This window comes from Mchenga conophoros, linkage group LG11, assembly GCF_057382185.1.
Source record: "Mchenga conophoros isolate Kocher_MC1m ecotype Shallow Benthic linkage group LG11, M_conophoros_male_GT1.1, whole genome shotgun sequence".
Lineage (NCBI taxonomy): Eukaryota > Metazoa > Chordata > Actinopteri > Cichliformes > Cichlidae > Mchenga > Mchenga conophoros.
Window position 1 is genome coordinate 4118019 of NC_140536.1, and position 27314 is coordinate 4145332.

The 27314-nt window shown below is 40.8% G+C and overlaps 1 protein-coding gene across 4 annotated transcripts in view; it reads right to left on the reverse strand.

Annotated features, from left to right (window-relative positions):
* Nucleotides 1-27314, reverse strand: part of tsnare1 (T-SNARE Domain Containing 1) — a 314760-nt gene extending 287446 nt beyond the window's left edge. For all 4 annotated transcript variants that reach the window (XM_085290554.1, XM_085290558.1, XM_085290555.1 and 1 more), the window contains exon 1: nucleotides 27213-27314. The gene's annotated coding sequence lies outside the window, so the exon portion shown is untranslated. The remainder of the gene's footprint in view (nucleotides 1-27212) is intronic.

The following is a 27314-nucleotide window of genomic DNA, read 5'->3' on the forward strand; positions in this document are numbered from 1 at the left end:
AATAATAAAGAACAATATGGCAAAGCTGTAATAATCCACTCTAATAAATCCGCATTTCTCTTGGCTTTCGTACAATAATTCTGATTGCTACAGTGACGAACAGGACAGGTAAAAAAAACCAAAAAGAAAGAGAACACAAAGTTGCGTGTCTGACGTTGGCATAACTTTTATTTTTTAATAATAATAATAATAATAATAATAATAATAATAATAATAATAATAAACTAGGTGTATAGCTGTATATAACCTGTGTGTTCTTGTTTTAAAGTTTACAGATTACAAAAGTGAGAATGCAGGAATGCAGTAATACAGCAATGCTAACAGTTACACAAGATGGGATTTTTGATGTAACTGCATTAGTAATAGTAGTTAAAAAAATTACAAACATTAAACATGCCTCTATATAACAGTGTCTTTCTTTCATGAGGAATTTTGCAATATGATGAAGCTTCATTCCCAAGTCTAGTCTAAAGTGGTTTGGATGAGAAAACACTTGACCAAAACCTCTGGATGGACATGAAACAACAAGGCTTCCTTATCAAAAGCCCAGATTTTTACAACTTCATGACTGCTGTCAGTAACAGTTGTCATTAAACAAACATACTGCTAGTTAAAATACACCACCAATGTTCCGTCAGCACTTATGCCGGAGCACATCAGTATGTTTTCTACTGATTACAAATTATGACACCACTGCTGCACTGAAGCAAACTGGCTAATGGCATCCTACAGTAATAAAGTGGAGCAGTTAGCAGGCTGACACTATCTTCCTCACCCCCCAGAACACATCATGTCATCACAGAAACAAGATCTGGTGATCTATGATGGTGTTTTCTTTTCCACTTCAATAGCATGTGTGGATTTGTAGGGATCAAGTAAACCATTAGAGGGGAAGTTTCAAAAGATGTGTTATCTGTGTTTGTTCTCTATCACAGCTTTGGCCTCAGGAAGGCAAACAATAGAAGAAGCAGTCTGGTGTAATAGGTAACACTGTGTAAGAAAAGGGATTTCAGTCCACACGTTAAGAAGTGTTAATACTAAACACCGTTATCATATACCCATAAACTACTTCAGTGGTTTTAATTTACACATGCTGTATCCCTAGAAAGTTAATTTGGCAGAAATTCCAGCATGTGGGCTTAATGAAACACTGTTTAGATGACTGGTGTCTATACACATTGAATTAAGGTACAAAAGTACAGTACTCTGGCAGCTCAGGGACAAGAGGGAGTTGCTTGCCTGCTGGGTAAGGCCACGGCCTTCGCCATTCGTATCCATCACACCCGAGCTCTCTCTGCTTTCTAATTGAAACAACCTCTTTAATTGGGTTTGGGAACCATGGAGACGGCCACTCTGTCTGGAAGCTAATAAGCTGACAGAGACACCTTCAACAGAGATCATGCCAAGCAAGGTGGCTTCAGCTTTACAGTGACTGAGATGTCTCAGCTGCAAGCTTTAAAGAAGTGTTGCATCACTGCCAAAAAGTAGTCCCCACATGTTTTGTACTATAGCTAGTCAATAAGAAAATAAGAAATGGTTTGGCTTCTTTGTGTTTTTTGTTTGTTTTGTTTAAGAGAGCATAACATATCAATACTGCAGTTTACTTTGGCTCAAGGTAAAGTTAATATCCTGAAGCCTCGAAGCACAACAAACAGGAGACAGATTGTTCTGTTGTGTGTGACAGAATCAATTCCATTCAGTTTCAGTTTAAAGCAATAATTCAGCCTTAAAAGTATAAAGAATATTGACCGATCTGATGGCCCAGTGACCCTGGATGAATTGGAGACATTAAAAAAATAGTACTCAGTTCCAGCTTTATGGGAAGTTGTTTACATTTGTGTTACATTTTGGAGAGGTGAAAGTAAGTAAAGCACAATTCCAATTCAGTTTTAATCAAGCATGTGGCAATAGTATAATTCACAACAACAGTTGTCTGAAGGCACTTTATATTGTAAGGTAGAAAGGAAATGCAAATTATCTGATGAGCTCAACTTGGTGAAAAAAACAAGGAAGAACTCCAATTTAACAAGAAGAGGTCTATGGTCAGGAAGTGGCGCCATCCTCCATCACCAAAATATAACAGGAATAAAGAAAGTCATGGCATTGCTGCTTCAAACAAGTCAAATGTTCTACAACGTTTCTCATGATCTACTGCACGATCAAACATTTATGTCAGTTTAAAGATAAAAGTTATTAAAATAATTGTATAGAAACACCTGAACCTGTCATTTTAGCCTTATAGTTAACAGTCTATTTGAAATCTAAAAAAAGCCTTAAAGAACAAAAATGAAGATCAAATAATAATAATGGATTGCATTTATATAGCGCTTTTCTAGGCACCCAAAGCGCTTTACAATTCCACTATTCATTCACTCTCACATTCACACACTGATGGAGGCAAGCTACAGTTGTAGCTACAGCTGCCCTGGGGCAGACTGACAGAAGCCAGGCTGCCATATCGCGCCATCGGCCCCTCTGGCCAACACCAGTAGGCGGTAGGTGAAGTGTCTTGCCCAAGGACACAACGACCAAGACAGACAGAGCTGGGGATCGAACCGGCAACCTTCCAAAAATTAAAGCACGGTCATTAAGAAAGAAGCTCTCTGCCATCATAAATTCAACACCTGTAGAGTATAATTGATCTACTGGTCTCTAAGAGCAATTGACACGCTCTTCTTGATGAGAAGCCTAGGCTAAGGGGAGCCTGATTGTCCTGCGGGAACGTTTGTTACTGGAAACACGATGGACGGCTGGGAGAAGCGGTGTATCGTGTGCCTGGCAACACTCTCAATGGAGGACATTGAAGACATCTACCTATTCGGAACGATGATAACAGGGTTCCTGCTGATCTGAGCTGGCACTGCCCTGGCTTAACGACAACTAATGAAAGCAGTTAAAGCTGCTCAAAATACCACAAGGCTGGCCGGACTGATTGAAGCAGTGGGTAGAGCCACAAGTACTTAGACTGTACTTAATGAACACAATATGGATAAAATCATGGAGAAACTCGCAACTCTGCAATGGGAAATCAATAGACCTGGGGACCAGTGATGGACATTAGATTAACTGCAAAATTGAAAAGCAGTTCATCGCCCTAAACCTGTTAGGTGTGGCTGTGTGCAGACAGGAATAGGACCCAAGGTGCAGACTCCGGAGACAGTCGTGAACTCAAAAAGGCTTTAATTTGGTACTCAAAATATAACATAACTGAAAAAACTCAAAACAAACTTAAACTGGAGGAATGACAGAACACACAGCTAGGAAAACAGTAGATCGCGACACGGACACAGAGAAACACAGGGCTTAAATACACAGAAGGAGCAATCAGGGAATGAGTAACAGGAGGGAAACACAGCTGGGACAAATCAGAACTGACGAGACCAAAGAAGCGTAAACTGAACACACTGAGATAAGACAGAGACCTTCAAAGTAAAACAGGAAACACATAACACAGACTCACATGCAGACACTACAGAGGGAACAGAGACGTGGGACCAGGGCAGACACAAACACTGACTGAAACGGGGATATAGGAACTAAGGATACACAGAGACGCGAACTAGACAAGGGGATACAGCTGACAGGGGAGACAGAGCAACTAGAGAAGACAGAGACATAAACCATAAGACAGAACTCAAAGAAACCAAAGACTAAAAAGTATAAATAATATAATAAACTCAAATACCCTGGGTCAACGACCCAGGCATCCTAACAAAACCAAACCCAAACAACCACTATCTTCATGCAGCCTCCCTAACCTTAATCTAATCTGTTAAAGCATGAAGATAGCTTTTCAATCAAATTATTTATGAAATATTGATAAAAGGAACTTCTAGTGGTTCTTTTGTTCCAGTGTCATAGGCAACAACAGGACATGACTAAGAGATTATTGCTACTAAATGAACTTCTACAACTTACAGTACTTAACACAGATTCATTCACAATGACTAAGTTTCCCAGAGAGTTGGTTTGGTCAGACTGCATATCTATCAGTGTGACTCAGATGGAGATCAGACTATATTTTTCTTTCTTTCTAGTTTCTGGCGGGATTTTTTTGTTCAAATGTTTGTTTGTTTTTTGTGTTTTTCATGCTGATTCAGCCCTAATCCTAGGACGGTTAAGGATCCTTTCAGTTAAACCTAAACACGTGTATATATACATCATGCTAAAAGTGGCTTCGGTGTTGACCTACTACACAGTTTTCAACCCACTTTAGGTTTTGTGTGAAGTCTAACTGCATAATTGCTTCTACCTTATATTACGATACAAACTCTTGTGTGTACATTTGTAAATGTTATAAATTGAATTCAATTAACTTTAAAGAAAAACAGTATTAATAGTAATTATTTTTTTAACAGCACTGTAAATCACTGTCAGTCCCTTAATAGTGTTCCACATTGGTTTGAGCACGGTTTAGCTCTGCAGGAGCAGGCTTCATCATGGTTTGCATTGATTAGAAGAGCATCTGACTCCTGTGACACAAGATGTGCAAAACATCATGTATTTTTTCTCATATGATAAAGGAAAGAATTTCTGGGAAATGTTCTCACTTAATACAATATACACTGGCATATAAACAATGATGTTTTGAAATAATTTAATGAGTTCACTAAAATTCAATTTAGTCAGCTAAACTTAATTCAAAGTTAACATTGTAATTAAAGTTTTAAATATATTATCTAATTACATGTAATACACGCACACGCACACACACACACGCACACACACACACACACACACACACACTCAAATGCCAAACTTTTAGCTTATTTTAGATTTTCCATTGAAAGATTATATAAACTAAACGACAGCGAATACGTTTCCACATTTGACACACTGTACAACATTTTACTATTAAAGATTTTTTCATAAACCTCTGCTTTCACAGCATGCACTAAGAACCCCTCTGACAATATGCTGGATGGATTGACCCACAGATGTACACAAGTTCACATGTGGGCAACACACAGGCTATACTGTGTGTCATTGATGCCATGTGCTATGTCCATACACTACATCTCATACAGCGTCAAATAGCATGTTAAATGTTAGTTAAAGCTAATGACAGTACCATCAGAAAAAGACTGAACAAGTCTTATTAGGAAATTCTTTGGTGCTTAAAAAGACAAAACTTGGACTTTCCTAGTTTTATGAAAACATTTCACCTCTCATCCAAAAGACTCCTTCGCTGTTCTAAAACAACGGGAGAGTCCCAGGTATTTAACTTCTAATACGGGGCCTGTCCGGCTTGAGGTGGTTGTAAGGGTCATCGATAATTTTTTTGATTTGTCACATGAGCCAAGGTGTGAAAAAAAAGGCTTAGGGCATTACTAGTGTGAAACTTTTGTAAAACCCTGTGTAATGGTGCCACTTGGCAAAAGCAGAACTCAGGCGAACTCTTATTTTTAAATGTGAGAGTGAACTTATTTACGGTGAAGCAGCGCAACAGCAGTTCAACACAAAGTCAATTAAGTGATCATCCCATTTCCCAATTTTCGTAAATCTCCTTAATTGTTTTGTCCTAGAAATCCTCTTTTCAGACACAGTTTGCTCGCCACTCTCATAGAATGATTCTCCCCACACTAACTGTTAGTCAGTTAACAATCCAGCAAAGTCTGAAGCTTAGCAACACCCTGAAATAGTGGCTTAGATAATAAAGTAGTAATAGTAAGGTGTGAATATGGGTTAAAACACCTGGTAAAGGATCTCAAGACTGAACTGTAAAGAGCTGATAGACAGTGGTGTAAGCCAACGCCTCTGTTCAACAATGGCCATTCACAGAGGGCGTTCTCCTCTTTGTCAAACCATCTGTCTTCTCTGGCTGAAATGTGAACATTGGCATTCTTGGAAAAAAGTCATTTCTTCCTTGCCGTATGTTGTGCCATGTGATTGTGGAGTGGTTCTTTATGTCTTCTGTCTAAAAGTCTGGGCATGCCCTACTTCACTGTACAACATAAACTATGTTGTTTAGCTTGTGTTTGGCAACCCCCACTGTGGATCAAATACCCGAGACTCTCTACCAGTTGTTTTAGAACTGAAGAAGGTTCTTGGATGAGAAGCAAAACATCTTCATGATTAACCAAGTCCAGTTGCCTTCTTTCTAAATAGTCAAGACTGCAATGATTGGATGCCTGAGACAGGAATCTTGTTTGGAAAGGTTGCCAGGAGGCTGTTGAAACAATGCTCTTTAGACAGGTGAGGCCACAGTTGTTGTGCTTACTTGACACCCTGTAAAAGCTCCTGGCTTTCCATATGTTATGGCACCACTCTTGATGTCAGAGTTCTTTTTCACCAAATCCATGCTGAACAAATTCAAGTGTTATGTTCTATGGAAGTGACTGTTTCAAATTTATGTTTAACCCAAGTTGTTCTGGAGTAAGAGGCATCCTGCCTGGTTTGGTACAGAAAATCAGAGGGGAATTGTCCTACACTGTTGTTCTACACTGTTGTCCTACACTGTTGTCCAGGCAGCCACCGTATCCCTCAACCCGCCATATCTTCTGGCTGTTAAAGGTATGGAGCCCATCTTCCATACCTTTAGCAGCCAGACAGGTGAAAACATTTTTACAGTTTTAGGTACCAGGGTCATTTGCACTAGGGGGGTCACAGTCTCGGATCCTATGACCTCACAGTTGTTCAAGGGAACTTGTGCCTTCCCACACCCCTGCATAGCAGGGCTGATCGCCCCTACACATACATGATAAATCAGCTTACAAAGCTCAGGCTGAAAACCTGGCAGCATTTAAACCACCCACTAGGAAATGATTGATTAAGTTTTTATTTTATTTTATACTGTGACTCCCCCCCCCGCCCCAAAACAAAACAGGTTTTTATTCAGAGCAGATTTCCTCCCTTTTTCCAACAGATAAAAAAATACAATATTCAATTTGTCTGAGAGTGTTATGATGACAGGCATAGAGGTTGTTGAAAGAGTAAATTATAAAAATTTGACTTTCTGGGTTCTTTAAAATGTATATTTTTATTATCTTATATAACAGTCTTTTTCCTGTGTGTGAAGGGGAAATGTCTGAATCTTTCACTCATGGTAAGTGAAAAGGTAATGAAAAATAAATAACCTCAGGAAAAGATGGGGAAAGAGCAAATGCCATCTGCATAGCATGACAGTGCACCTTTCTGACACTGGTAATGTCATACCTGATCAACTCATAAATGAATAAGCTAATAAAATTAACTAGTTTAAAAAGAGAGGGAATGTCATATTAGTAAATACGTAACCAAAAGCAAAAAAAAACATTGACTCAAGAAAAATGAACAATAATATGGTAATGACCAATCATGGGTATATAAGCATTAGTGTAACCATCAGTCTCACACAAACGATTCACAATCACTGTGTGGTCATGACAGCTTGATCTCGATACCCTCCTACTTTCTAGACTTTGATGCCGTTTCACAAGAAGTTTCTTTCTTTCTTCTGCTGAATATAATGTACTTCTTCAGTTCCAACAGTAATAGTTTTTGTTTAATAATTGTAGCTGAACGCACAGCAAGAGCTAGGTATTTGACTTTTCCTATTTACTACCTGTCCTATACTCATTTTCAGCCTGTCCCTCCGCTGTAGCTAAGCAAAGAACTGTTAGTTTTCTGCATTTGGATGCATTGTTCCTAAAGATTTCTTTATTAATTTTCTTCTACTTTATGTCCAAAGTTTATTTACATACCATACACAAATCAATATTAAAACCAGTAATAGATGAATTGGAAAGCACAGGAATGACATGAATGATTTTATAGGCTAAGACTCCAGTGCCACTCCCCACAGAAGAAGCCTTTCTAAGCATACCACAAAATTGGTCAAAAATGCCACATAGTTGCATTGGCCTCCAAATTCCACATGTCATAATCCAATCAAGCACATAGTGGATGTTTTGGAACAATCCCAATCCATACATGCCCTGCAATCCACAGTACCCAGAGAATCTGCTGTCCCAGTGCCAAAAACTGTAGGATATCTCCCAGTGGTCCCACATGCACATTGTGGTGAGATTGTACAAGCCATTGTTAGTTTTGTATGCTTTTCCACTGTCAGCAAATAAAGCTGAGTTTTTTGAGTTCATCCCTCGAGTCTGAGTACCTGCATCTTGGGTCCTACTCCTGCCTGCCACACAGCATTCCCCGACAGAACGACGCGACCAGTACATGGACCCAACAGCACTTGCCCCGTCTGATGAGCTCAGGGAGGATATAATTTATTCAGTGGATAAATTATGTGACCTGTGGCTGAATCATCCAGGGGAGGAAATTCAGCGTGCTGTAGCGAACCGGCTACAGCGACTGGTTTCTGGTCTCCACTGGCTTTGGGACTCACTTCACCCACTCATACAGGAGTTTTTCCTTAATGAGCTTCATCTGCATCCCCCTGTTGCTACCGCTCACCTACCCAACTCGGAGAAAGATGTGCTGCCCAGCCCGCCGGACTTGGAGTTGCCCGGCCCATTGGAGCCATCACCGAGGAGGAAGTCATGTCACCCCGCAGCCGGATCCCGGGATGTCAAAACAGCCGGCTGTGGTGAGCGAATTGGACACTTTTTCTCTTTCTTCGGGCCATCCATCCATCCATTTTCATCCGCTTTGTCCGGGGCCGGGTCGCGGGGGCAGCAGCCTAAGCAAAGAGGCCCAGACCTCCCTCTCCCCAGCCACCTCCTCCAGCTTATCCGGGGGAATACCAAGGCGTTCCCATGCCAGCCGAGAGATATAATCTCTCCAGCGTGTCCTGGGTCTGCCCCGGGGCCTCCTCCCGGTGGGACATGCCTGGAACACCTCACCCAGGAGGCGCCCAGGGGTCATCCTTGTCAGATGCCCGAACCACCTCAGCTGGCTCCTTTCGATGTGGAGCAGCAGCTGCTCTATTCTGAGCCCCTCCCGGATGGCCGAACTTCTCACCCTATCTCTAAGGGAGAGGCCAGCCACCCTTCGGAGGAAGCTCATTTCTGCCGCTTGTATCCGCGATCTCGTTCTTTCGGTCACTACCCACAGCTACTTGAACTCCTCCACTTGGGGCAGGAACTCATCCCCGACCCGGAGTGGGCACTCCACCCTTTTCCGGCTGAGAACCATGGCCTCAGATTTGGAGGTGCTGATCCTCATTCCCGCTGCTTCACACTCGGCTGCGAACCGCTCCAGTGCGAGCTGGAGGCCCTCACCCGATGAAGCCAACAGAACCACATCATCTGCAAAAATCAGAGATGAGATTCTGAGGCCACCAAAGCGAAAGCCCTCTGCCACTTGGCTGCGCCTAGAAATCCTGTCCATAAAAATTATGAACAGAACCGGAGACAAAGGGCAGCCCTGGTGGAGCCCATCACCCACCGGGAACGAGTCCGACTTATTGCCGGCAATGCGAACCAAGCTCTTGCAACGGTTGTATAGGGATCAAATGGCCCGTAGCAATGGGCCAGACACCCCATATTCCCGCAACACCTCCCACAGGACACCCCGAGGGACACTTCTTCGGGCCATGGGACTATTTATTCTGGGGCTATATTTTTTGCATCAGCTGCTCAGCCACAAGCTCACTTAGCTGCTCAGCCGCCTGTTCTCGCTGGAGGGTCCGAGGGGCCCGTCCAGCCTCCTGCCTCCGCTGGAGGGTCCGAGTGGCCCGTCCAGCAATCTGCCTCGCCGTCAGCGCCACGACCTGCGGCTCCCACGCCATCGCCTTCAGCCCCACCACCTGCGGCTCCCACGCCGTCGCCTGCAGCCCCACCACCTGCGGCCACCCTGGTCTGGTCCAGCCTCCGAGTCTTCGCGCTCGTCTGGTCCAGCCTCTGAGTCTTCGCCTCCGAGTCTTCGCCTTCAGCGTCGTCTGGTCCTGCCTCACTCCATCTAGCTTCGTCTGCGCCTGAGGTCTCCGTGCCGTCTGGTCCTGCACGTCCTGTCCGGCCTGCTCGTCCTGCACGTCCTGTCCGGCCACTTTCCAGGCCAATGACTGGACGTCATTGCCGTCATGGACTACGTCGCTGCCAGTGCCTCCGCCCAGCCGGCCTCCTGACCTGCTCTGTCGCTGCCGGTGCCTCCCGCCTGCCCGGCCCCCTGAACTTTTTCGGAACAGTTTCCACGTCGCCGCCACTGCCTTCCGTGTGGTCGGCCAACTGAACTGGACTGTGTTTGGGCTACTTTCTTGGGCTCTGGTGTTTCCTGTGTCCTGCTTTTGTTTTCTGTTTTGTTCAATCTGTGTTATGTGTTTCCTGTTTTACTTTGAAGGTCTCTGTCTTATCTCAGTGTGTTCAGTTTACGCTTCCTTGTCTCGTCAGTTCTGATTTCCCCCAGCTGTGCTCGCCTTCTGTGTCTCATTCCCCTCGTTGCTTCCCAGTGTATTTAAACCCTGTGTTTCTCTGAGTCAGTGTCGCGTCGTCCCGCAAGCTGTGTGTTTCCGCGTGTGCCTCTCCGTCAAGTGTAAGTTTATATTTCCCAGTTTAGTTTTGTATGCTTTTCCCCTGTCAGCAAATAAAGCTGAGTTTTTTGAGTTCATCCCTCGAGTCTGTGCCTGCATCTTGGGTCCTACTCCTGCCTGCCACACAGCATTCCCTGACAGCCATTGTAAAAGCCTGTAAAAATTAAGCTGTTACAATTAAATTATCACATTTTAATTAAAACCAGTATCTTAATCAGTGACCTCAGCTGTAAAGATTTACAGGTTGCATACTCTTAAAACATATCTGAATTAAAGGATCTGAATTTGTACTTACACAAGACATGCATTAGTTAGAAACAACAGGAGATAACTGTTTCATTTGGGTTCACTTCTACTCTACAGTCACACTGAACTGTTCTACAAAGCTCAGGTTGAACTTTATTACGTCCTTATTTAGACTTGAGCAATGCAAAGGTCACGCATTACATCTGCCTCTTAGTCTTTCTGCAAAGCAGTAAGACAGCAGTGCACATCCTGCCTTCATTTGATACTACAGTAAAGGCAAATAATCTGTTTGCTAAAGTTGTTGGACAGCTCCTGAAATTCCAAAGTGTCTAAACATCATTCCCAGAGCTTCGCCATTCATTATCTGACACATCTGGCCCAAACTGCACCTTTTCCCATGACTGTGTTCAAGCAAAGTCAGAATTTGGTCCAGTCAGATTCGGAGGAACCCTTATATGGGCCCTGAGTTGCTTGAAATGGAAATGTTCCATTAAGCTTGATGTTAAATCATCGATACTTTAAGTGGTTATTCGGTGTCTGAAAGGAACCAGCTGAATCTTTATTAGTGGGGAAAAATTGCTCAGTCAGACATGCACCAATAACACTTTAGTCGCAGTGAGACCAAACTGCTTTAGTGAAAGGTGACCTTGAGTCAGAAGGCTAAAGTGTCACACTACTTTCATTTGTCTGAAAGGACCAGAAAGGTTGTCCTCTCTGCACTTATTTGATTGGATTGTCAATAGCAGGATGAGAGTTTTCGACCGCACTTTGCTGGCTCTCATGCATGCGAATGTAACGTGGAGCAGGTGATGGTCCTAAGGGGAAACTGTTCATTATTCCACAAACTTCTCTTACTAATCTGTGCTTAAGAACTGTTCTCTTTTCCTTAAGCTTCTCTCACTCTCACTCCCAATCTGGCCGTGGCCTTTCTTTAAAGGACAGCCAAGCGTGCGGTAGACTTTATCTAGCCTCCTTTTCATCTGACCTTTGAAAAAAAGCAGCCATTATGTTTCCTCAGGGTTGTGTAACATACACCCACATACCTACAGTAATATTTCAAGTCAGGCTCTTCAAAAGCCATCTCAGCTGATTGTATTTTTAGAATGATGGTCCTTGGAAAAAAAGAAGAAGAAAGAAAACAAGGAAATAACCACAGGGCATTGGATTAAAGTTGAGGCTGAAGCATAATAACACAACTCATATGTCAGAGGGACACTTTTTTGGTTCAACAGAAGCACAAGGACATCAGACACAGGATGTGAAGTCATGAACATGTTTTTCTTCCACTGCATGCACGTGAGCTGGCACGTTACTATCGTCATACCTCACCACCAAAAAAAGGGAAGAGAATCAAAATGAAACAAAGGTCTTTTAGTCTACGCTTGGATGATTTCATCAGCAAAGCCAACAAAGCCCTTTCAACAGACCCGAGCACATTCATGCTGCACTGTGATAAAGTTAAAAATCACATGTTTCCTTTCATGTTATACTGCTTATAGTTATACTTTTGCTGCTTGGTAAACAGCCACATATCAATTTCAAACTCAATATTCAACCAAAAAGTCTGCATTATAAGATAAAGCACAGCTTCTGATAGTTAATGAGGCTTCAGTTGTCTGAGTGAAATCAAATACACAAACCCTTCTCTTACAGTTCCTTGGGGCTAGGCAGCTTTTTCATAATGTGCTGCAGTGAGGGACAACACAACGAAAAAAAACCCCATCAAGTTGATACATTCAGACTGCTGTGGCTTTGACCCGCCAACGTTCAAACTGGAAGTTAAAGAGCAGACACTAAAGCACAGCTGTCTGCCGACACTTGCTGATAGAAATGGATGATGGATAAATATCAATACTATCTATAACAATGCTGATATTGATATTAAATTGATACTATGATAGATAGAATTGAATCTCAGTTCAGTATGTAGCACACTGACAAAATATACCTTGAACATGTCTGAAATGTATTATATTTATTGAAAATGATTTAATTTATAGCCTATAGCAGATTTAAACAACAGAAGCTGATTCAAAGTGCTTTAGACACAGGCACGTTTACACTCCAGGTCTCCAAAAACCCAGTTTCAAAATAAGAAAATTCACGGTGACTTAAATTATGTTCAGAATTTGTAAACTGATGATGATTTGTGTCAAATATCATGTCACATTGCTCCCTCTATATAAACTGGCCTCATAGGATAAATGTATTGCTATCAGTATTGCTATCAGCAATACTTGCTCTGTGTTTACTTGGTTTTTGGATCGATCACAAAGTTTTGCACAGCAGTACTGACTACTCTAAGTGTGAGCTTATTAACACTAGAACTGCCAAATTGGTCATGTTGACTCTTTTGGCATGTTAAAATCATGGAACTCTGTTAAAACAAAACCAAATGATAGTTTTGAGAGTCTATTCATCATGGAATTTTGAATAGAATAATAAAGGCTGTTTATACCTAGAAGAACATCAGGGGTCATTTTGACTCCATGGAAATTCATTTAAAATAACAATCATGACTGACTGCCTAGTGACTTATTGTTGCTTATTGCCTGCTATATCATCAGCCGGAACTTGCTAGATTAGATGAGTTAGATAAGAGAAAAATAATTACTGTAGGCCTGAATACGTCAGTTATGGGATATTGAGCTAGAACAGAACAGGCCAGAGTGGATGACACCTGGAGAACCAGACCTGTTGCTGGCAGTGGAGAGCATTGCGAAAACCGTCGATGAGCACAGCCCAAACGGAGAAGTATTCCAAGCAAGTAAAAACTGAAATCCAGAGTAGAGCAGCTGAATTGAATGAGTGTCAGGCTTGAGTAGGAGAGCTCAGGGGCTGCAGACTCACCCACAATGCTGCAGAGTATTGTGGACAAAACACAGAAGGACAGAGAAGTCTAGCGAAGAGTAGGCAAATGTGGAAAGTGTGATACATTTTCACTGTTCTACTTTTTTTTGCATTTATATTATTGAAGCAATAAATGGTTCAAATTGTTTCACAGTGAGTGTTCTGATGTTATGCCTGCTTTATTTTATGATAGTTAAATATCACAGGTTAGCCAAACATTTTTAATGCTACACAAAGCTAATCAGAGTTAATCCAAAATGCTGTGTTGACTGTGATGATTATTTCGTTTGTTAAGGTGGAAAAGCTTCCTAAATCCAGCTGGCCCTGTGTGAGAAAGTAATTGCCTCCTTCACCTAATAACTGTTTGTACCACTGTTGTCAGCAAGAACTGCACTAAAGCATTTGTAATAACTGGCAAAACTGCTTTATTTCAATGACACTCAAGGGTTTTTGGGGGGCATTAAAATCCTGTTTAAGGTCTGATTTAAGTCTGGGCGAATAATGCCCAGACACTCTACTTGTGGACTTTCTTCTAGAGAGCATCCAGGTCCTGAAGCAGCAAAGCAGCCCTACCACCACAATGATTGACTGTTGTGGTAGTTTTGTGGTAGTGTTTTGTTTTTGTTTTTGTTTTTATAACATATTGGGCAGATCAGTCAAGAAAATATTTTCCCTATAGTTTTGGGGATGTTTTTATTAAACATGAGATGAACCTTTGTGCTCTTTTTGGTCTGCAGTTATTTTCACCTTGGAACGACCACAGTTGGCATTTTGTTCAGTTTCTTTCTTATTATTGCTGAATCATGAAAGCTGAGCTTAAATGAGGCAAGTGAAGCCAACAGTCCTTTAGATGCTGTTCTGGGTTTGATATAGTCGCAGATGTAGTCTTGGAGCAATTTTGTTAGGCTGTTTCAGGTTTTCTCCATTTGTGGACAGTCGCTCTCACTGTGGCTTGCTGAAGTCTCAAAAGCCTCAGAAATATCAGTGTGGAAAGGGTTACAAAACCAGATTTCAGTAACTTTGTTTCGCATCCGTTGTTGAGTTTCTTTAGATCGTAGCATGATGTGTTGCTTTTTTGAGATTTCTGGCCTACTTTAAAAGAACCTGTTTGGCAAAGTAAAGTGTTTTGTTTTTTTTTAATTCAGCAAGTGTAGCAGTAATCAGGTCTGAATGTGGTGTGAATTTGAAATCAGCTTTCCAAAAACACGCGATTAATTCCATGTATTTATTCCATTTTTTAAATTATTAGTCATAGTTAATTGATGTTTTAACAAGGTGTGTATATGTGTGCGTGTGTGTGTATTGGTGGAAGGGGGTTAAACAGAAAACAATGACACAAAAGAAAATATGTTTTGGCTTACTATTAAATATACTGTTAAGTTTATCACCTATAATAACTTATGACGCTGTTAAATGATTAGTTTGATATCATAAGAAATTCCACAGTGTTTGTAATTTATTTATAGTATACTAGATCTTATAGAAGTGACACCAACATCCTACCAGCAGTGTAATGCTAGCTTTCTTCCTTTAGGACAGGCCTCCAGTGACTTGGTCTGGTAATGGTTTCCCTGTTTGGAGCAGAGTGGAAAAGCCTAAGGACTTGGCCAGCGATAAGGAAGAGTAATGATCTTTGGCCGATGAGTGAGCCATGCTGTGGCCACTTCCACTCTCATTCTGCACACCAATAAATGCACCACATGGAGTCATCACTCCACTTGAGGATGTTTTCTGGAACTCCCACTGAGAGTGTCTGAAGCTCAGTGTCTGGGATGTGCTGAGGAACTCCCGCGGGGCAGCAAGTGCTGTCCCGGGCCCTGGTATTTGAAAATGTCAATCTTTCTGTGTGTTTTCAGAGGAAGGGAGGGGGTGTGGGGAGAGCTTCCTGGCCCTGTCTGCAGGACCACAACAGATGGCCAACTGGACATCTACGATGCGTCCTTCTGGTGCCATCCTCATGCTACATATGCTTCACCCTGCAGCTATGACTTCCTGGAGATTGCTTTCTCACAGTCCCTCACAGCCGTCACCATGGCTACACAATCCCAATTGTGGGGAACAGACCTCAGCACTTACAAACACAAACAGACACCAGTATGAAAACCCTTTTCAAGCCCGAAATCACCACATGCACAGCAAGACATTCCAAACCCACTATCAGGCAGTCTTTTATCAGCCTAGCACATTCTGGTAATACTGGCCACTGTATAACGGCCATCACTTCCCTTTTAATATTCTGTAACATCCAGATTTCACATGTCATGTAGTCAAATTGTTGGAACTAGGTGATAACATGCAACTCGGTCAAGTCTCAACAAAAGCTGACTCTCTGGTTATGATGATCTCGTTTCATTGTGTCGGGTGATGAGAGGCATCACCCGACACAATGCCAATCAGTCATGCGGTCATGCTTTTGGAAACAATGGGCCTGCTTTGCCTACTGATAAGCTCAGACTAATCTGTGGAAAATGTTGAAAGCAAACATGATCTATTATTGCAATTATTGCAATGAAATTGGTTCTGGAGAATACAGCAGATGAAATACACAGACAGGTGAGCATAATGGTGGAAATTGCACTTAAAGAAGAGCTTTGAAATGAGAATTACAAAAACAGCTACGGAAACCAGTTTTTAGGCTGATAATCAATTGACAGTAAGCTAACAATGCAAGCTTTAAACGAACGGTCTTCTTCGTTGTTGTCATAGCTGGACTGGCCATTGGGCATACCGGGCATTTGCCCGGTGGGCCGCTGGCGATTTTTTGTTTTTATGGGCCGATGGATTTTTTTTTTTTTAGGAAGGGTATATATAATGAAAGGTGTTGGATTGGCCAATTGGTCATGATCGACTCTGGGCTGGACCAATTACAGCCGAGGAGGCTGAATGCACCCGCCCCCTTGTTTAGCAATCACGTGATTTTCGCGCATTGCATGCCGGGAACTCGTGGCAAAACAATCCAAGTACCGCATCAAATGCAAGCATTTGCAGCACCGCAAAACGTTCATTCTCCGGTTCCAATAAATTCTTGTTTTTTCTTTGCCGCACAAAAAAGGAATGTACAAAACAAAAGGAGAACAATGCCGGTCCGTACAAAGACAGACTCGACGAAAAGACAAAGAAAAGATACGAGGAAAAAATCAAAGGAGTGAAAGGGTTACCCTTACGAGCACACAGACGTTAGCGTGCTGCCCAACTTTCACCACGCTCATATTTATAATCATACGGTTCTTGGAGTGAGTGCATACACTCATGAAGTTTAGTAACTTCAGGTCACTGCAACAAGCCCAGGTACAGTTTACCGACGGATGGGTGCAGGACCTTGAAATGCACCGTGTAGAACGAAAGACCATCGTACGTATCATAAGTTTACCAGTCTCACAAATTGTCGTCATAAATACACATTCCTTAACAGTTTATTAATAGGACCTTTGAGCTCAACGGTAATTAATTAGTAGTGGAAATGATTTCTGGTTCATTACAGAAATGTAGCAGTGACAATAATATTGTATGCTGTAATCGTACTGGACAATTAGTGATACAAAACAACTGTTTTATCCTGTGAATAAAAGTATATGTTTTTGTCAATGTACCATAATAACAGAAGTGAAACACAATATTGTGTCAGGACAATTCACTATTTATGCACAATAAACAAAGGAGCATAGCGCGACAATTTCTGTTCAGCGCCAGACTTGCTTGTAACCTATATCACCAATTATGTTAAGAAAAATGACTTAACTACTAATTAACTACTAAAAAACTCTGACCTTTGTGGGAATGCTTGGAGCAGACTACCCTGTGAGCTGGAGTGTTCTGGGACGTTATATTTGGTATATCCAGACCATCCGTCGGCTCTTACTTCGGAAACATGGCTTAAAAAAATTTCTCTTCAACGACGTAATCCGATAAAAAAAAAACGATCGGCTTCCCGTGGCTGTCATGCGACCGGCTGTTGCAGTTAATAATACAACAGCTTCTTGACATTTTTGTGTTTCTTTTTATCGCTGTGTAACTGAGTTCAATTGAAAGCCTGCGTGCGCTAGTACCTCTTGCCACAAGTTCCCAGAATCCTTTGCGGTTTTACCCCTGAATGACGTCACATTTTCAATCTTTATCCTGGTGGTCTAGTCAAAATGCCCGGGCCGATTTTTTGTCCCAGTCCAGCCTTGGTTGTTGTGTTTGGTATGTTTTGATAAAAAGGAAAGGACAGAACAGATTTCAAAATTATTTTTCTTGTGTCATTATTAACATTGTAGCGCTACACAAACTAGTTGTTGCTGAAATAGTGGGTGTTAAGAGGTAAAAAAGTACAGATAGCTGATAAATTCAACATGCCAGCAGAAAAATAATCACCATTGTCCAACACAATTCTTCCAAAAGATGTTCCCTATCCGGTTTATTTTAGAGACTAAATAAATATCGGTACTGAAAGTAGCTTTAAAAATGATGACTCTGTGGGAGGGTTATGAATTTTTTTTTCCACTAATAGTAAAATTTTTATTTAGGTAAAAATTTCCCCTTAGGTTTGTGGGTTATTTCCTTTAAGGCGTATGTTTTTGAGTTATACCAGGGAGTTAAGCACTTTTGATTTAAGGCTTTGTTTTTCAGAGAAGCCACAGTATCAGGGTCATATGCAGCGAGGAGACCTCCATCATGCTCAGTCACTCTCTCTTGTGTCTGGGATTACCATAATAACCCTAATATCACTGAAAGCACAGTTCAGTGCTTTCAGAAGTTGGAATTCTTTCCAAGTGAAGAAATGGTTCAGGAGTTACGGGAGTAACAGCTGCCCTGGGGCGCACTGACAGAGGTGAGGCTGCCGGACACTGGCGCCACCGGGCCCTCTGACCACCACCAGTAGGCAACGGGTGAAGTGTCTTGCCCAAGGACACAACAACCGAGACTGTCGGAGCCGGGGCTCGAACCGGCAACCTTCCAATTACAAGACAAACTGCCAACTCTTGAGCCACGATCGCCCCATTGAAAAATGTCTGATGCCAGCGACAGGTCAGGCTTTAGAGGATTAAAGAGGCTTCACTAACACATTTACACATAAATGCATATAAGACACCTAGCTTAATTGTTTCTGGCCCCTGGAATGTACTTCATACATTCCTTGGTCACTAGTGATTTCTTGGCTTTAACTATATAAATACGTACAGACAAATTCCAGGAACTGTTGCATGCTGAAGCAAACATGAAAGCTCACCCTTCAAGCTCCCAGGTCAAAGAGAAGCTTTACACGTAAGGTATAATGTGCAATTCGAGAAAGGGCAAGGGCCACGATTTCAATATTTACAGTTATCGCTTGTTCTAAAGTATTGAAGTTTTAAGACATTGTTTTATCAATGATAGAATTACAAAATGCCAAATCTAGGCAAGTTAGTTGGGTGCATGGATGGATGCTGAATGGCCCATAATGGCCCGTAAAGCTGGTTTTTTGTGCAGTGATCATGTCCATGTCTTCATCCTCTCTGTCGATGGTAGTTAAAAAAGTATAACTTTTAATGTTCTCTATATTTTGGTCAGACACATGAGTAATTACAAAGTGACAACAATGACGCAGCAGCTCATTATCTGCATTCTGTTGTTCTATCACTTCATTCTCTGGGGAGAGTAAACCATGGCATCTCTATGCCCTTGCCAATACTTTGTGGAACAAACAAAGTTGTGAGGCAGAACCAGGAACTAATTTCATTAGCGGCTGCCAGTTGTGACTGATTACAGGCTGTTCTCAGTGGCTGGCAAGTGGGTCCAAAGTTCTGGAAGGTTAATAACCAGTAACAATCAATTACTTAACAAATCTGATATGATCAATGGAGTTTCCAATCTGGCAGACAGCAAGATGAGTAGCCGACTGCAATAAAACCTCAAAAATGCTGAATACTCAACAGCAGCAATGACTTACAGCTTAAATGCTGCTGAAAGATTAACTGTACGACTGAAAGAAAAGGTAAAATGCTGCTCAATCAAAACTCTCCAGCAGCGCTCCGCTACAACGGAGAACAAGAAAAAACATGTAATTCTAATGAATGAATGAATGAATGAATAAAATTTAATAGGCAAATCAGGATGGAACAATGAGCAGGAGCATATTAAAACAAAACTCCCAGGCAGAGGTTGGTACAGAGTATGTCTGCGTTGTGGAAAACGAGAACAGTGCACCAGCAGCATTTTAATTAGTACATCAGCCATCACTAGGCATCCCTTGTATTGGTCCATCTCCATCCACATCAGGACTGATTATTCTAATGATTTCTAAACCTCTGTCCAGCCATTATTCACACATCACAGAGCCCGGCCTTGTTATCTCTGAGGGCAGGGCCTCTTGTCTCCCTGAATCCACAAATTAAATCCAGAAAAGGCCTCCTTTCCTTTTCTACCCTGTCCTTAGCAAGGGGTCTCTGTTGCCATTTAGCATTCAAGTCAGCTACTTACATTATTAGGTGAGCTACAATGCTCATTCTCTGAGTCGCAGAAAGAAAATGTTTGCATACCAATATGATGCACCGTGTTACAACAAGGGTAAAGGTGAGATTACATCCTGTTGGCTATAATTAAACTTTACAGTGTTGTACATAAGAAACATGCAAGTCTGAGTGGACTAAAAAAACTAATATTTTATTCCCAACAGAAAACATAAAAATTTAATGTGAGAGAAAGTTGCATTTTAAGAAAAATATTAAATTAATTTGAATTTGATGGCAGCAACACATTGCAAAACAGTTGGAACAGTACCATGTTTAGGACAGTGTCATCCCCTCTTCTTTTAAGAGCAGTCTGTAATTTCTGGGAACTGGAAATAGAATTTTGCTACAGAAATACAGCAGTTCAACACTCGTGACTGTTCTTTGTCACATTTTTCAATACATTATTAACTTTCTATTGTGTGTACTATGAAGCCATTTTGTTGTAATAGACGCAGTGTGTGGTTCAGCATTCCTGCTGAAATAAGCAATGAGCTTCCCCAATTTGAATGTGAGTATATGCTGCTCTAAAACTGGTGTATAACTTTCAGTACAGCTGGTGCCTTTCCGCATGTACAAGCTGCCAGTTCCATGGGCACTGATGTATCCCCAAATCACCAGAGGTGCACGATGATAAAAGTGATGATTAAATATCCTCTTCTCTTTAGTCCAGAATATGTGGCGCCCATGTTTTCCAAATAGAATTTCAAATTTCGATTTAAGTGACCCCGCAACAGTTTTCCACATTGCCTTAGTCTGTTTTAAATGAGCTTTGGCCCAGAGGCAATGGTGGCATTTCCAGGTCATGTTTGCATATGGCTTCTTCATTCCTTAAAGAGCTTAAATGTTAAGCATTTGTGCATAGCATGGTGAACTATGACCAAGATTTCTGCAGGTGTTCCTGACCCTATGCAATTTTTTCGTTGACAGAATCCTTTCTGACATGCCTTTTTTTAAAATGCAGTACTGAAGATCAGGGGCTGTCAATATTGGCCATTTCTCCATATTCTCTGTATTGTTTTGATGCTATCATGTACTTTTTTTAGAACCTCTGCCTTTACTTACTTTTTAAAAATTCTGCCTCTCTAAGATGTAGTTTTTATAACCAACCATGCTATTCACCTGTTGCCAGGTAACCTAATAACTTATACAATATTTGTTGAGCTGTTTTAATTTTCCAGCATTTTGTTTCCCCACCCAACTTTTTTGAGACATGTTGCTGACATCAAATTTAAAATAAATTTGTATTTTTTTTTATCATCTAGTAAAATGTCTCAGTTTAAACAGGTGATACATCTTTTATGTTCTAATGTGAAACAAATGTGGGTGTGTGAAATTTGTGAATCATTTTTTATTTACATTTTATAGAGCATCATTTTGGGGATTGTGGTTATATAACTAACAAAAGTACAGTGTGTCCAAAATAAGCTTATGCTGCAGTAAGCTCGAAAAATGTTCTTTCAGTTTCACAATTCAAAAACCTTTTTGGTAATTTCCTTGTAAAATTGATGTTGAGTAAAAATGCTCCATGTTGCAGTGGAAAATTGACTGCTGTCATGTTGTATCAGTGGAAATACACTATCATGGTATAATCTGTATCACAGAGACACCAGACATTCTTAATGCTGATTTATGAGATACCACCTCTGTATCTATCCACTACACCTATGGTGTCACACTTGGGTGATGCACCAGCCAATACCCTTTTAGAGACCCAGAAAGTCTAGATTAGGTGTTGGTTGCAGTTTAGACAAACTAGTTTGTATCTTGCTGGAACCTTGTTGTTTGGCTTTTCTTCACTTCCTTTTCAATCTTGCCTTTACTTGCTAGATAATTTTAGTCACTAAAAACTACTTTAGTACAAGAAACAAATAAAGACTAATCCTTGTGTGTAAGTGAAATAGTACCAGTAATATTAACTGACCCCCTGGGGATAAAACCTGGATGACTGTTGTGAAAAAAATGCAAGGGACAAATTGTTATGGACACATGACACGGTTAGAATATTGCTGTAACTGAGGACTGGGGACTGAAAGCATACTCCTGTTCAGCAGGTGGTCCAGAAACAGATTGCACTGTGGGTGTTGGGATATGCAGTAACAGTCTGATCTGTAGTACATCCTACCTGGATCTTACAAGTCTTAAAGGCTCTACCACATACATCTCGTTACTTAATTCAGCTCTTAGTTTTGCATCACTTATCCAGACCTGGATTATGATCGTAGCAAGCATAGCCTGCACAATCTCCTCCCACATAACTTCCACCCAACCTGAAGCATTGCCAGCATCAGAGTGCCATGTTTTCCCAGATGGATGTGAGAGAGTGGGATTTTCATCAGATACCTAAAGTACCAGAGCTTGTGATGACAGAATTTTATTTAAGCTTATTGTCACTTCTTGAGTCAAAAAACACACAATATCATGACCATATAGGCAGGTCTTAGGCCACTGAATTCTCTAAGAACATTAAGACATTTAAGAAATGCACTCATCCCTTATCCAACATACAGTACATATATATGTGCACATGTTGTTATATACATTCAAACATACATACTGACATACAAGCAACAATGTGAACCACAGAAAAATGTTTAAGTAAATCTATAAGAACAACTTTCTAGCAGTTAATTAAAGTGAATGAAGTGATGACCTGTTTAGGAGCTACAACCTCAAAAGTGTGATCGCCTCTGGAATTAAAATGTGTCTTACAGTTAAACGGCCGTGGTCAGGTGATTAGAAGGATTAGACTGCTGAAATACCATTCCTGCCTCTCATGAAATGCTTGCTATGGGATTAATAAAACTGCAAAGTAAATTCTGAATTTCACTGAAACCCAGTGAAGGGTACCATAAGCAAGGGGGATAGGTTATTGCTTGCTAGTTTTTGCTAAAACATTATAACTGTTGCATTCTGAACCAGTTCAGGTGCAAGGAGGCTTGAGTGGTAATCATGAAAAGTGAGTTACAATACTGCATGGGAGAAAATGAAAATGTACTAAAAGGTCCAAGGTGTAGAGGTTTGTTTGTTTTTTGTATTTTACAATATTTCTTAGATGAAAGAAATGTGAAAAATGTGCATATATCTGAAAAATATGATGTGGTACAAATGTTCCAAGCAGGGTTTACTTGAGTTTTTGAGTTTTGGTAAGTAAAAATGTTATGTTTAAAGGTCTGTGGCTAGCAGGTATGGTCGTCTCTGTATTGTACCCATAGACTGGATGCAAACTCTTAATCTAGTTATCTAGCATTAGCTGATAACTAGTACTCCAACTTTTGATTCAAACAGTCTTTTCGGCACATTACAAAACCAAAAGCTGATGTCAGGGTCACTAGATCCTTGTTTTATATACAGTCTATGGTTACAGGCTGTTTCCTAAAACCTATTAAAAATGTATTAAAAAACACAGAATAATCCAATGCTCAGGCTGGTGGGGGAGAGAGAGTGATTTTCTGTTTAGAAATACATCAGATTTTAGTCAGCAAACCATTCTGTCCATTTTTTTGTTTGTTTTTTTTGGCAGAACTTGTCAGTAAATATGGAGGAAAATATAAATAAACAGTTGTTTACTGTTACCTGCATGATAGCCAGTGGACAATAGATCTACCCTTTCACTGTTGGGATAATCTCGCAATGACAAACAACAGCTAATTATTTACGCACTGGGGCTGTAACTGTTATGTCAAGGCATGATCATGTATTTGTGCAGATACCACAGCAGATGGCAGTTCTGAATAGGAGCCATATGTAAACATTACAAATGAAATGGAGATTTAAGCTGTCATGTCATGCTGACACAGCTGAATTTCTGGGTGTGTTTTAGTTCAGATTTCATCCTTTACATCAGATGAGTCAATATACTGTATTCATTTTGACAGGAATTGCGATAGTTACTGCAGTCATTGGGTATTTTTAACCCCCTTGCTTATTTTGCATATAATTCAACTCAAGCTCACATAATTATTGAGTCCAACAGAACATTTGTTCTAGACTAGTAGAGTATTCTTCCAAACTAGTATAGTGACCTTGACCTTTAGTTACTTGTATTATGATATTACACTGCCCGAATTTTACAGTAGATTAATTTGAACAGGAGACAGGCATGAAACTTAAAGTGAGCTTTTGATATTGATAGTTCAGAGATAAATGTTGTCCAGAAATCCAAAATCATCAAAGAACAATGCAAGGCAATCCAAATACCAAAAATCACTAGGAATGCAAATACAAAAAGCACAGGGAACATAGGGCGAGGAGATACACAAGTAAGTCAATGACACAACAAGTCAGTCATGGAACAGGAAAAAGGTGGGGGGTGGGGATCGGGGGTTAAGGGTAAATGGACACAAACAGAACTAACCAGTTATATCCTAAAAGTAATCAGAAAACTAAACTGAGACTTTCGGACTTTATGGGTAAAGAACTACAGAAGGAACACAAACAAAAAAGTAAATTCAACTTCAGAAATATCAGTCTGCTCACTTCAGTAGCAGAGGGGGTGTTACCAGTTTAAGCTGCTTTGATTAAATTAACAACAGATTCAATACAGGGGCAACAATGAGACAACACCCAAAACAAGAATGGTTTTACAGGTGGAGGACACCACAGTCTTTTCTGACTGTTTTTTTTCACACATTTTGCATTTGACTCTAGCTGTGTCAAATTTGTGTTTGGTGCTGGACAGGTGGTGCACAGTAGGTTTTATCAGAGCTGAAAACTGCTACCTACTGCTTTTAGATATGAGGCTGGAAAAGCACTGAGACTGAGACTGGACTAAACTGCAATGTTTCAGACTGAAAATCCAAAACAAGAACCATTACAATGCATAAACCCTAAAGGGAACTGCATAATCTATGTTTATTTTCACTTACTCAAGAGAGACAGGATAGGTAACTCATTCAGTTTACTGAAATACTTCCACCTCCACGAGCAACTCAGAGAAAGACTAAATGTAATAATTTGTTTTGATGCATTAACTACCAAAAGTGTTGTCAAGCCATTGGAAGAACAACAGAAATCCACACAGGGGCCTAAATCCCAAAACAAGTTTTCTTCATCTTCATCACTTCATTAAAAAATAGCAGACAGATTAAAATACAGGAAGAAACGGGAGAGTAGATGACAGTAGATGAGACTGAGTCAGCCCAACGATGTGTAGCAGGATGTCAATTGTTCAGTGGTGCATCGTTGTCATATTCTCAAAGGCTTATGTGACATAATTAAAAGTTCCAGAACCTTGAGGGCAGATTGTTTTCTCAGCTACTTTTTTTTTTTAGACCATGCATGCTCTACAGCAGCTTATACAGCAGCAACTCTAAAAAGAAAACTGAAAGTCAGTTTCTCAAAATATAACTCCATGATAAGAGCACTGAACCCATAACACAACTATGATCTAGACCTACCATATAGCCTACCATATAGGAGAGGCTGCTGGTGACATTTTACAGAGCCACCATAGAGAGCATCCTAACGTACGGCATAACAACATGGTATGCAGGGTGCTCAGCTGCAGACAGGAAAGTACTGCAGAGGGGCATCAACACAGCCCAGAAGATCACTGGCTGCTCTCTGCCCAGCCTGGAGGTCACTGCAAACTCCCGGTACCTCAGCAGAGCTGGCAATATCATCAAGGACTACTCTCACCCCAGCAACCAACTGTTTGAACTATTACCGTCAGGCCAACGGTACAGGTCACATAAAACCAGGACAAACAGATTCAGGGATAGCTTCTTTCCCAGAGCTATCACCGTAGTAAATAAGCACAAAAACAATTGAACCTGCTTAGCTATACCATACCGTCACTGCCATTATATTATGCTGCTATTCATACTGTTATTATATTAATGCTGCTATCCTGTATATATCGTACTTACTATTGTTTGAGTACTTGCGATTGTTTTATTGTACTTTTTATATTTTACATTTATATTTATTATTGAATCTTGCACCGAGGGAGTCCAATTTCATTGTACTCTGTACAATGACAATAAAGGCTATTCTATTCTATTCATATGGTGAAAAGACAAGAAAATGATCTCTAATAGTCTTTATGTTCAATATCTCCTTTTTTTTGGGGATACACATATGAGACTTTTATCATCTACAGTATTTCAAATTACTAGCTGGATTAATGTGTCTTTGCTCTTTTGCTAGGAAAGAGTTAGCAAATGTACTACATGATACTTTAGCTGGCATCATGTGTACTACACACACAGCTGTCAGCATGTAAGTCCCATGGTGCCAGCAGGTTTTGCCATTTTTAATGGATTCTTAGAGAGATTCAAAATTCCTCTTAATAACAGGCTTTTTATTATGCTGTTGTGAAATTCCAGCCAGGAGATGCTCGCCCAGTAAATTTGCTAAAGCTATTAGCCATTTCTGTCATTTAGGTGTATCTGCTGTTTCTAACTCTTTATGTGTGTCTACATGCTAAGCTAAGCTAGCCAGATATAGAGTGTAGCTTCATATTGGGCATGTCATACCACCCTAAAAGATCAAACACTTAAGAAGAAGATAGATATATCTATTTGCAACATAAACCTAAAGTTAATCTACTCCCATAAACACATGTGACATGCTAAATTGCTATGGCAAACTGAGCAAAGTGACCTATCTCCAGGGCGCCTGCCCTTCAGTGTTTTCATATTTAAGTCTAAAGTATAAACACAATATAAAAACATGTTCCAGCCTGAAAAACAGGCCCATTAAAGGGGCTGTCTGGCTCCTTAACATTGTTAAATGATACGAAATTGAATGCTAAAACACTGTCCAAAAAGCAACCGGTTAATTCCCAAACCTACTTTCGCAAGAATAATAAAAATAAGAGCAGGAAACAGGAACTATCCAGGGATGACATGATCACAGACACAACAGATAGCTTTTATCAGAGAGAGCTCTTAAAAGAGAAAGTGAGTATAACTATCACACATCCATCCTTTCTCTGAACATCTCAAAGAATATGGCATCCATACAACGTTACAAGCACACGCTCCTCACTTAGCCTACAGGCACAATATGTTTACAGCAGAAAGATTTCAACAAACATCTGCTCTCTTGTTGTCTGCAGAAAGCAACGAAAAGGCATCTCTGATGGCCTCCCATCCCCCTCATCTTTGTTTCTACTCTCCTCCCTACTAATCTCCTCCCCTCTTCCTCCTGCCTCGGTGTGAGGCTGGAGCATTAAAACAGTCACTACAGGCTGAAAAATGCAGGGTGAAAAGGAGGGATTCCTCCAGTTTTACCTTTGAATGTAGGGATTGATGTGGGCTGTGATTCAGTGATTCAGAGATCCTGCTCTTCCTCAGCTTCGCCTGACAACATCATATGATCCAACCACCTGCTTC